The sequence below is a fragment of the Panthera uncia genome, unplaced genomic scaffold (genome assembly GCF_023721935.1).
Source record: "Panthera uncia isolate 11264 unplaced genomic scaffold, Puncia_PCG_1.0 HiC_scaffold_714, whole genome shotgun sequence".
Lineage (NCBI taxonomy): Eukaryota > Metazoa > Chordata > Mammalia > Carnivora > Felidae > Panthera > Panthera uncia.
This window is the reverse complement of record NW_026059885.1, coordinates 1-10,853: the sequence shown is the minus strand read 5'-3', so window position 1 is coordinate 10,853 and position 10,853 is coordinate 1. Positions and strand designations below refer to the sequence as shown.

Below are 10,853 nucleotides of genomic sequence, written 5' to 3'. Positions count from 1 at the left end.
CAGGCCTCTCCTTGTGGCCTGGACTCCTCACAGCACGGTGGTCTCAGGACAATCAGATGTCTTATACCCGATGGCTGCCTTCTCAAAAGCCAGTGTTCCGAGGGACCAAGAGGGAAGCTGGAAGGGTTCTTCTGACCTAATCTCAGAAGTCATAGTCATCCCCGCCTCATTCTACTGGTGATGAGCAAGTCACGGTCCAGATTCAAAGCAAGGGAACACCCAAGAACATGAATACCAGGAGCCTTGGTTTGTCAAGGACCTTGCTAGAGGACAAGCCACCACACCATTACTGATGGGCCAACGCTCACCGCCCACAATCCAGGACCACCCAGAAGAGGCACAGGAGGTCGAAAAAGGAGAACCCCCAGCCCCGTCCACAAGAAACATCAGACGGGTGGTGGTCACACAGGACAGGGAGGACAAGCGGCGGAGAGTGTCAGAGGCAGAGCGAGGCCTGGCTCGCTGAGCGCAAAAGGCTTTGCAGGAAGGTGACACAGCCGGCAAGTGCACCACGCGCCTCGAAGGATGGGGGAGGCAACGTGGAGAGTTAAAAGGGAAGGAGTGGGCCATCCCTGAGGTCACACCCAGCCTTCCACCACACCTGGACCGCCCTTGGACCAGACCAGGCCGTCTGCACACTTCCCAGTCCAGGCATGCCGCTCAGCCCTGGGCACTCGGCGGCAAGGGTCAGGTAGCGCTCCAGAGCCAAAGCAGCCACTGACTATGCCAGCTCATCACCAGGCCCGTGAGCCTGTCCAGTGCACCAGCGCTCAGGGAGGGGCAGTGGAGTGTAGACCTGTTTACTCTGGCCCGACCTCCTCACCCAGAACCAGCAGGCACCACGACCGGCAGAAAGGCCAGTTATGCAACCACCCTCACAGCAGCCTGCCAGCCCCAGAGATCCGGCCTGGCCGCCTGGGCCCAGGAGCGAGACTGCCGCGGCCTACCGGGCCAGCCTGGGCTCCGACTGCCATTTTCCATATAGGTGCGGATGCTCTGCTGACAAACACCTGGGGACAGCAGGGGCCGTGGGAGGGAGCTAAAAATAGCACAGCTGGCACTGGAGAGGCCTTTTCCACATCCTCTGGGTCCTGTTATTCCTCGTGCACAGGCCCTAGGGGCACACACGGGCTGGCACCCAAGCATTCACTCTTCTCAAAGGCTCGTGCTGAGAACGAACGTGGGGGCCTGGGAGCCTTCCTACATCACGTCAGGAGCTGCACCGTCGTCAGAAGTCATGGCAACAGCCTGTCCCGGGAGCTGGGCCTAGGGATCGGAAGGCTGGGTTCACCCTCACACCCCCACATCCCCCCAGTGGTCCCTGTCTGGCCACCTCCTCTCTGACCAATCATCAGTGTTCTCCACCTTTTCTGGATCTCAAGCTCTTAATGTTTCTCTTACTTATTTGGCCATTAAGAATTATGGGCCTTACCCTGTTCTTCATTTCTTATGTAAGTGTATACCACCCCAGCTAGACACTTAGAAAAGTCACATGTATGGACGTGTGAGGCGCACACTGCACAATTCCAGGGGCATTGTTCACACTTATGATGTGGATGGTGGCCCTGGAATCACACAACGTGGCTACTGGCGTTGCCCGAGAGGAAACAATGCCTTATGCAAATCTGTACCCCTGGGAAGAGGATAGCCAGGATAATAAAGATTCACAGACTGACCAGCTCGTCTCCTGCTTCCAGATATTGTGCACAGGGTCTGGCAGACGCAAGGCCACAATACCCAATGGTCTAGAAAGAAATCCATGTTGTGATACAATAATGTATTTCCAGGCTTTGGAGGTGGAGAGCGGCAAGGAATCGATCTTTCTAAGGCAAGGGAAGATTCATAACCACTGAATGAGTTAGCACTACCTTCTTCTGAGTGCACAGATTAAATTCTCTGCCCCACCGACATCTGAAATGCACTTTATTTATAACAGATCAGGGAATTCAGATATAGTTACGTGCTTTTCATAGAAGTCCCATTCTTTTAATAACACAGTTTCAGAGTTTGAGATATGAGCAAACTGTATGTGGGAAGAATAGGGACTCATTCCACATCACGACGCTCAGGTTCATAGTCTAATGATCAGGCTTTACTGGGGGTGTCAGACTCTTCCACCCTCCGTGCCCTCCTGCACATGCATGCACAAATACACACACGCCACACACACCTCGAGCTTTTAAAAATATGCCTGAATTCTGCATCCTAGTCCTAATATCTCCCATGTATGTGTAAATATTAAAAATAGTGGTTTTGGGGGCACCTGGGTGGACCAGTCAGTTAAGTGTCTGATTCTTGATTTCAGCTCAGGTCATGATCTCACAGTTGTAAGATCAAGCCCTGCACAAGCGCAGCGTTGGTTGTGGAGGCTACCTCAGGAAAAAAAAAAAAAAAAAGTGGTTTTATTCAAAACTTAAAGGAAGACTGATACTCAGAAAAATGCCCCATATTTATTCTGTGCCTCCAAATACCCCCCAACATAGAGAGATGTATGGCACATGGGCCATAGTTAAAAGTCTAATTATGTATTATCTGATATGAATCTCATAGCGGCCCTAGAGTTGTGCAGTGAGCAACCTGTACAACTGCACACAGCATACCTGACTTTGTTCCAGCAAAGAAAAGCAAGAGTTAGAAAGATTAAAAGGACTAGATAATCTTTAAGGTTCATTTCTAGTCATAGTACAGAATTCTCGGAATTTGTGCAAGGGGTCTCACACCTCATCTAGGGATGGTACATGAGTCTCCACACACCAACCCTTCTCTTCAGTCCTATCTATCTATGCCCTAATGTTTTCCCTCACTCTGTGGCACAGATGAGCTAAGCAGAGCCAATCTACCACTACAGGTGGTACACCTGCATGTGGACAGTGCAAGGGTCAGATGTGCAAGGTCCACTGCCTGCCCACCAGGACTTAAACCTGGCTTGGCCCCTCACTACTGTGTGACCCCGGGAAAATTACTCTACTTTCCATGCCTCAGTTTCCTAATCTGATAACACCACCTACTTCACTGGGGTGTTGTGAGGATTAAAATAAGATAACGCACGCAGGGCTTAGAAACCATCAGACACATAGTAAGGACTCAAAATCTATTATCCAAATTCACACATATTCTCTATGCTTCACTGTTCTGATGTACAAAACGGGGATTATAAACGTGCTTACTCCATACGACTGTTTTTTTAAGTTTATTTATTTTGAGAGAGAATCAGCACAAGAGCATGAGGCAGGGAGGAGCAGAAGGAGAGGGAGAGGGAGAGGGAGAGGGAGAGGGAGAGGGAGAGGGAGAGGGAGAGGGAGAGGGAGAGGGGGAGAGAGAGAGAGAGAAAGAGAGAGAGAGAAAGAGAGAGAGAGAGAGAGAGAGAAAGAGAGAGAATCCCAAGTAGGCTCCATGCTCAGTGCAGAGCCCCACAACAGGACTCGATCTCACAAACCATGAGACCATGACGTGACCAGAATTCAAGAGTCGGGCATTCAACCAACTGAGTGCCCCCATAGGAGTGTTTTCAAAGTTAAATAACATAATAAACATAAGGAGCTTAAGACAGTGCTTGATGCATAGTAACTACTCAAAAAAAAAAAAAAGTTTGTTACCTTTTTTTCCCCTAAGAAGTCAATTACTCCAGTTCACATAGACTTACCAAAACAAAAGCACCACTACGTGTAGGATCAATGCAATGACTAAGGAGGAAGAGAAAGTGGCTAAGAGAGAATGTCTGAGAATTCACTGCTGTTTGCTACAACAGGTAACAGACAGGATGTACTAGAGATTAGAGGCCTTTGTTCTAAGTTAATTCTTTCTGAGGTCAGGAAGTAAAGAGGAGCGTGGGTGAACAGGCACTGAGAGGTAGGGAGGAAAGAACGGGACCCACTCCCTTGCTGGTTTCTCTCTTCACCATTAGAATCGTTTCAAAGCCCTGCCTAGCATTTAAATAGCATCATCCCCTAGAGATCGCTGTTTCGGCTTCATTACAGTCTGTGTTCATAGCGTACAAATAGAAACCTTTGTGATTTTATTAGTTTCCATGCAACTCAGGAGAGATTTGCATGATAACATTTCACCTCCTGACTTAAAAGAAGGGACCAATTAAAAATATAGTGCTTGCACTGCCTGTCACTGGAAAATGTAAAGGTTCCCGGAGTTTTAAAAATCTGTCGTATCTGGTTCACGGCCATAAATCAACCATTCAGTACAACCGATACAATAACCACTGTCTAAATTTTTAGCTTATTCTGTAAGAAATATTTGCAGGATGTCTGCACCCCCTAATAAGAGTGTAACGACAATACGGAAAAATCTAAAGAAGTGTTTTTGTCTGGGCTTCGTCAAGTCCTACACAATCACCAATTCACTCAATACCCCAAAGCTGCCTGGGACCCTGTGGATCTGTGAAGTGCTAACGTAATGTATCTGTGACGAGTTAAAATGTAATACATGGCCCCTGTAGCATGATCTAATTGATGTTATGTAACCTAAGACTATTCAGTACGTTCTGATGTGCTGGTTGTTTACGATTTGGGGGTGGGGAGGATTTTATTTCAGAAATCATTGGGATGTGGGGATCATCCTTTCAGACACTCGCTCCTTTGCCACAGAAGCTCTGGGCATCTCCTCCCACTTCTCGTGGCTGAAATGCTCCATGGAACAGAGCCCAGATGAACATTCTCACCCTAGGGTTGCCTTCTGGGGCAAGTCAAAGAAAAGCATCAAAGTAGGTTGATTTGTGTGACCTCCTCTTTAATGAGATGTTTCTTTTTATGCCTAACCTCAACCAAGCCAGCCTATCATGGCACACTACTTACAGTCTATAATCTAAGATGTTTTCAACCTGGCCTCCACCCCCAAAATTAAAACTAAAACCTCAATAAGTGATGTGGCTATTTCCTTCGAAGTAATAGCAGAGTCACAAAATACTACTTCTGAGACTTTTTTTTTAATGACAAGTTTGATGATATTTCCAAAAGGGCCTCTGTCCTCAGATTGTAATTCTCAAATATGCCATCTCATCGAAGTCAACATTGATGTTTCGGGAACACATCAGTCAGATTTCAATCTTGTGATTTATAATAGAACCAGAACTGCCCATTTACCTTGAATGATTTACCACTGGGTTCTTTATCAGGCACAAATGATAAAGAATCTGACTGTAGAAATGGCTAGTTCTTGAAATCACTGAACCTGAGAACATGTTACACAGTGAAAACTGAGGCCCAGGGACAATGACTTGCCTAAGACACCAGAGCCACTCGTGTGTTAAAATCAAAACTCCAGAGGCGCCTGGGTGGCTCAGTCGGTTGAGCATCTGACTTCGGCTCAAGTCGTGATCTCATGGTTCTGGGTTCGAGCCCCACATCAGGCTCTGTGCTGACAGCTCAGAGCCCGGAGCTTGTTTTGGATTCTGTGTCTCCTTCTCTCTCTGACCCTGCTCCGCTCCTGCTCTGTCTCTCTCTGGCTCTCAAAAATAAATAAACATTAAAAAAAATTTTTTAATAAAAAAAACTTCACACTCAGAACAGATACCATCAAATCAGACTCCGCCAGCAGAGGGACAGTTGTCCTGTCTGCTCTGCTGTCAGTGTGGACAGCACCTCAAGCAAAAAAGGCCAGGCTGGGCACTTCTCAGGGGACTCCCACTTACCAACCCTTAGAGGAAAATTACTAGCTGCCCCAATGACAAACACAAGCACCACGGTGGAGAATGTGTCTGGGAGGAAAATGTACCTGAAGATAATGGGGGTCATCTCCAGGAGGGAGGATTTGGAACAATTTCTTTTTCCTTTTGTTTTCTTTTTTTTCCTGTATGGTAAAATAGTCCTAACATAGAACTTAACCATCTTAACCATTTTTAAGTGTACAGGTCAGTAGTATTAAGTACATTCACACTGTTGTACAGAATGCTTTCATCTTGCAAAACTGAAACTTGGTACCCATTAAACAACGCCCCATTGCCCACACTGCCCTCCTTCCTAAAGCCTCTGGTAACCACCATTCTACTTCTGTCTTTATGACTTTGACTATTCTGGGTACTTCATAAAGTAGAATCATACGGTATATGTCCTTTTGTGTCTGGCCCCTTTCACTTAGCGTAACATCCTCAAGGCTCATCCATGTTGTAGCATGCTTTAGAATTTCCTTCCTTTATAAGGCTGCGTGGTTCTCTGCTGCATGTACAGACCACATTGTGTTCACTCACTCATCTGTCAATCAACATTTGGGCGGCTTCCACCTTTTGGCTTTTATGCTGCTAGGAACATGGGTCTCCAGAAGTGGAATTACTGAATCATATGGCAATCCAATTTTTAATTTTTTTTTTTTGAGGAACCACAAATACTTTTTTCCACAGTGACTGCATCATTTTATATTTCCATCAACAGTGTACAAGGATTCCAAATCTTCAAAGCTTAGCCAACGCTTGTTATTTTCTGTTATTTTTTTTATAGTAGGCATCCTAGTAGGTGTGAGGTCTCCTTTTTTTTTTTTTTTTTTTTTTTTTTCTTTTTCCTAATGCCTTTCTGTGCATTTCTACAATGAACATACATTGCCTTTAGGATTAAGGACAAAAGTATAAAACACTGAAGTTAAAAAAGGAATCTTATGGATGGATAAAAGACTTGAATATAAGACTTGAAACCATAAAACCCAGGCAGTCAGCTCCTTGAAATCGGTCCTGGTCGTGATGTATCAGATTTGACACTAAAAACAAAGGCGACAAAAACAAAAATAAACAATAAACAAGTGGAACTACACCAAGCTAAAAAAAAAAAAAAAAAAAAAACCTTTGCACAACAAAGGAAACTATCAACAAAATGAAAAGGCAATCTGCTGAATGGGAGAAAATATTTGCAAATCACGTATTTTATAAGAAGTTAATATCCAAAGTACATAAAGAACTTATATAACCCAATAACAAAAGAAAACAAAAACAATGCAATTTAAAAAATGGGCAGGAGATCTGAATAGACACTTCTCCAAAGAAGGCATCCAGATGGCCAACAGGTACATGAAAAGATGCTCAACATCACTCATCATCAGGGAAATACAAATCAAAGCCACAATGGGATACCACCTCATACCTGTCAGAATGGCTATTATCAAAAGGACAAGAAATAAAAAATGCTGGTGAGAATGTGGAGAAAAGGGAGTCCTCGTGCACTGTTGGTAAGAATGTAAACTGGTGCAGCCGCTGTGGGGACAGTATGGAGAGTCCTCAAAAAATTAAAAATAGAGCTACTATTTTTACATTTTACATGATGCAGCATTTCGACTTTGGGGAATTTCTCCAAAGAAACCAAAAACACTAACTCAAAAAGATATCTGCACCCCCATATTCATTGCAGTATTAATTATAAGACACAATATATAGAAACAACCTAAGTGTCCATCAATGGAGGAACGGATAAAGAAAATGTGATTTTAGACAGAGAGAGACAGAGAGAGACAGAGAGAGAGAGAGAGAGAGAGAAAGAAAGAAAGAAAGAAAGAAAGAAAACACACAGACAATGGAGTATCATTTAGTCATAAAAAAAAGAATGAAATCTTGCCATCTGCCATAACATGGATGTTATTGAGGGTACTATGCTAAGTAAAATAAGTCAGACAGAGAAAAAGAAATACCATATGATGTCACTTATATGTGGAAACCAAAAAGAAAGGGGAAAAAAAAAAGAAAGAAAACCAAGCTCAAAGATATAGAGAACAGACTGGTGGTTGCCAAGGGCTGGGAATGCAGGGTGTCTGAAATGATGTAAAGGGAATCAAAAGATACAAACTTCCACTCATAACATCAATAAGTCATGGGGGGATAATGTGTAGCAAAGCAACTATAATCAATAATACTGTATTGCATATTCAAAAGTTGTTAAAAGAGTAGATCTTAAAAGGTCTCAGAACAAGAGAAAGTAATCTCTAACTCTGTAAGGTGACAGACATTAACTAGGCTTATTGTGATTGTTTCACAATATATACAAAAATCAAATTATTATGTTGTATATCTGAAACTAATAGTATATTAGTTAAAAAAAACAAAGAAATCTTACAAGGAAAATAGGGTTGCACCCGAGCTTAAGGAAAGGATGCCATTTTTAATACTGAGGCAAACCACTGACTTCTCTTGTAGGTTCAGCTAAAGACACCATTCCTATGCCCGTTGAGAATCTTACACCTGATCAGTTGTGGCTGACACAATCCACAGGACGAAAGGCCATAATGCATGGGTAGCTAAAACAATTCCTTTAAACACTATGAGGAAAATGCTCCCAGATGCAAAAAGAAAAGAAAAAAAAAATGTATACAACGCTGTAGCCAGCTAATACTGGTCACGAAACTCCCAGCACTTGGATAAACCCTGTCATCTTCCAAACCTTCCTCCAAGCCTGAGAGTCCTTTCTCTGAGTTTTCCACTTGATCATCATTAGACGCCCACTTTTTCCCCTTCCAGAGCTATAAAGGGTCTATACTCCAAAGTCACATGAAGGGAAAATAAATCAATGCAGCCACTGCTCCTGAAGAGGGGCAGAACTCTGCTCCTGTGTAACGTGTACATAGAAAAGACCCCCACGGAGCCCCGTGACTCCCAGGATCTGGGCCACAGGCCACCCGAGGCCCCATGCTATCAGTTAACCAGACAATGCTTTTCACTGGAAAAGCCAAAATCTCCCCACAGTGAAAACACTCTTTCTACCGGTCTTTATATAACACTTCTCTCTTTGGGGGTGAGGTCACTTGTCATGACTTATTCGTTAAGACAAAGGTGCAGGAACTAAAAACAAAATCCACCCAATTATATATTTACCCAACCTCTAGCTCCCAGAAAAGAAATTATATTTTTCTTGGTGTGAACATCTCCTTCTCCCCCCTACTCTCCCTCACCTTCTCCTCTTGCATGTTCTCCTTCCTTTTCTGGTTTCCTTCTGTTCCACGGACCAGGGGAAATGACACAAGTAGTATATGGAAGCCCAGAGAAGAGGCATAAGATGAGCAGTTGGGAGGGACAAGCCTTGATTCTAGGGAGCAGCCGTCCTTAAATGGTACAAAAAGAGGCCCCAGATCACTATCTGCTCTCTGCCCTTTGGGAAGAGCCGACACCTAGAAAGCAGAGTCCGCCTCCAGCTTCTTAACAAAGGATCCACACTCTACATCTGGATTCTTGGCATGGCCCCTGATTCACATCTGCTCCCAGCCAAGACCAGCACTAAACTATGAAGGAAGCTGAAGTTTGGAACACAGTGCATGCACCATTGACAAAGAGGTGACGTGATGGCTCGGGGACAGCCAAAACCTCCACCCGCAGCGTCTAACAAGACCAGACACATCCTGGAGGTTCAAACTATCAGAACCAACGGCCAAAATGGGCCACCTTCCAAACTTCGGGGAATAGGACAAGGAAAACTCTCACTACCCCAGGTGAAGGACACCAGCAAGTCATTAAGAGAAAAAGAAAGTGGCCTGCACAGGAGCAACACCGTTATGGGCATTCTACCCCTCCACAACATTGCTTCCTTTAACCACCACCCAGCTCATGGCCTCCCTGGGCTGGATTTAGAATCTGAAATCTACTCTCCACTGAGATTGGCTCTGGGTGTCATGGAAACAGACCAGAAGCAAAGAGGGGCTAGTGCAAGGAGAAAACTCTTTCTCTCCACTCATTCTAAGGTGGGCTTGTCCTCCATGAAACAGTGGCCTCAGGAGATCATGAACACCCCCATCCCCAATGATGATGGGGCACAGGGCTCCCAGCACCGGCACCGGGGAGGAAGTAGAATCCAGGCCCAAATCTCCCTTCCACCTCTGTGACTTCATAATACCATGTGCTTCTCAACTCGTGAGACCAAGTTCCTGTTTGTTGTCCACTAACCTGCCAACTTCAGTCTCTCTGCTCCCAGACTTAGCAAAAGTCACTACAGAAGGAAGAAAAGAAGTAAAAGGCGAAAAGCAGAAGGAAGGCGCGAAGAAAGGAATACAGGCATGTCTGCTGATTAGCTTTCACATGTCCAGAGTCAGCCAGATCTGGGTTCCTCAGAAAACATGGTAGGGAACCCAGTGAAACAGCACAGAGAACAGAAAGTAAATGAGATGTCTTAAATAATTTCGCGTTTGGCCAGGTAAAGAAGCATTAGTCATACAGGTAATGAGATCTTACAGGGAGATGAGGATGTTAAGTACATCCATTCAGGACCTGGAGTGTCAGTTACATTTCCAAATTGGCAATGAGACAAAGACAATCACCAAATAATGCTGAAAACAAAGCAAATTCCATTTCCATTCTTTTGAAGCTCCCCTCCTGTCCCCTGCCTGACTCACCCACCTCGCAGACAGCTGCTCATCATGAACTAAATCCTTGTTATCCGCTGGCCAAGAGAGACCTGGGTGGCGTGAATAATTGAAAGCCAGGAATGACTCAAACATCGTGTCACCAAATCAAGCCCATCCCTTTCACCCAGACTTTCTCCACAGCTCCTAACAAATTACCCAGAAAAAAAGAGCAAAACATAATTGCACCTACTACACTCCCACCCAGCCCCCAGCTAACTGTGATGGAAAGGGCCCTTCCAACATATACTTAAATGACTCAATTCCTGCCCTCGAGGGAGGGGCTCACAGGCAACTCCAAGACCAGACACTGCACACCCCATGAGAAGATAACTGTTTTTTTCCCTCTCATCCTATCAGATGAAAGTCACAAGTGGGGCGGGGTACCGGGGGGCACCTGAGTGGCTCAGTAGGTTAAGCATTTCAGCTCAGGTCATGATCTCATGGTTCATGAGTTCGAACCCCACATCCGTCTCTGTGCTGACACCTCAGAGTCTGGAGCCTGCTTCAGATTCTGTGTGTGTGTGTGTGTGTGTGTGTGT

General features: G+C 44.9%; 1 long non-coding RNA gene across 1 annotated transcript; it reads right to left on the bottom strand.

Annotated features, from left to right (window-relative positions):
- Nucleotides 1–3,445: 3,445 nt before the first annotated feature.
- On the bottom strand, nucleotides 3,446–10,847 carry LOC125918370 (uncharacterized). The gene is made up of 3 exons (XR_007456428.1): nucleotides 9,598–10,847; nucleotides 8,872–9,021; nucleotides 3,446–6,696 (listed from the first exon to the last, which is right to left on the bottom strand). It is a non-coding gene; the product is annotated as an uncharacterized LOC125918370 (long non-coding RNA).
- Nucleotides 10,848–10,853: the final 6 nt, after the last annotated feature.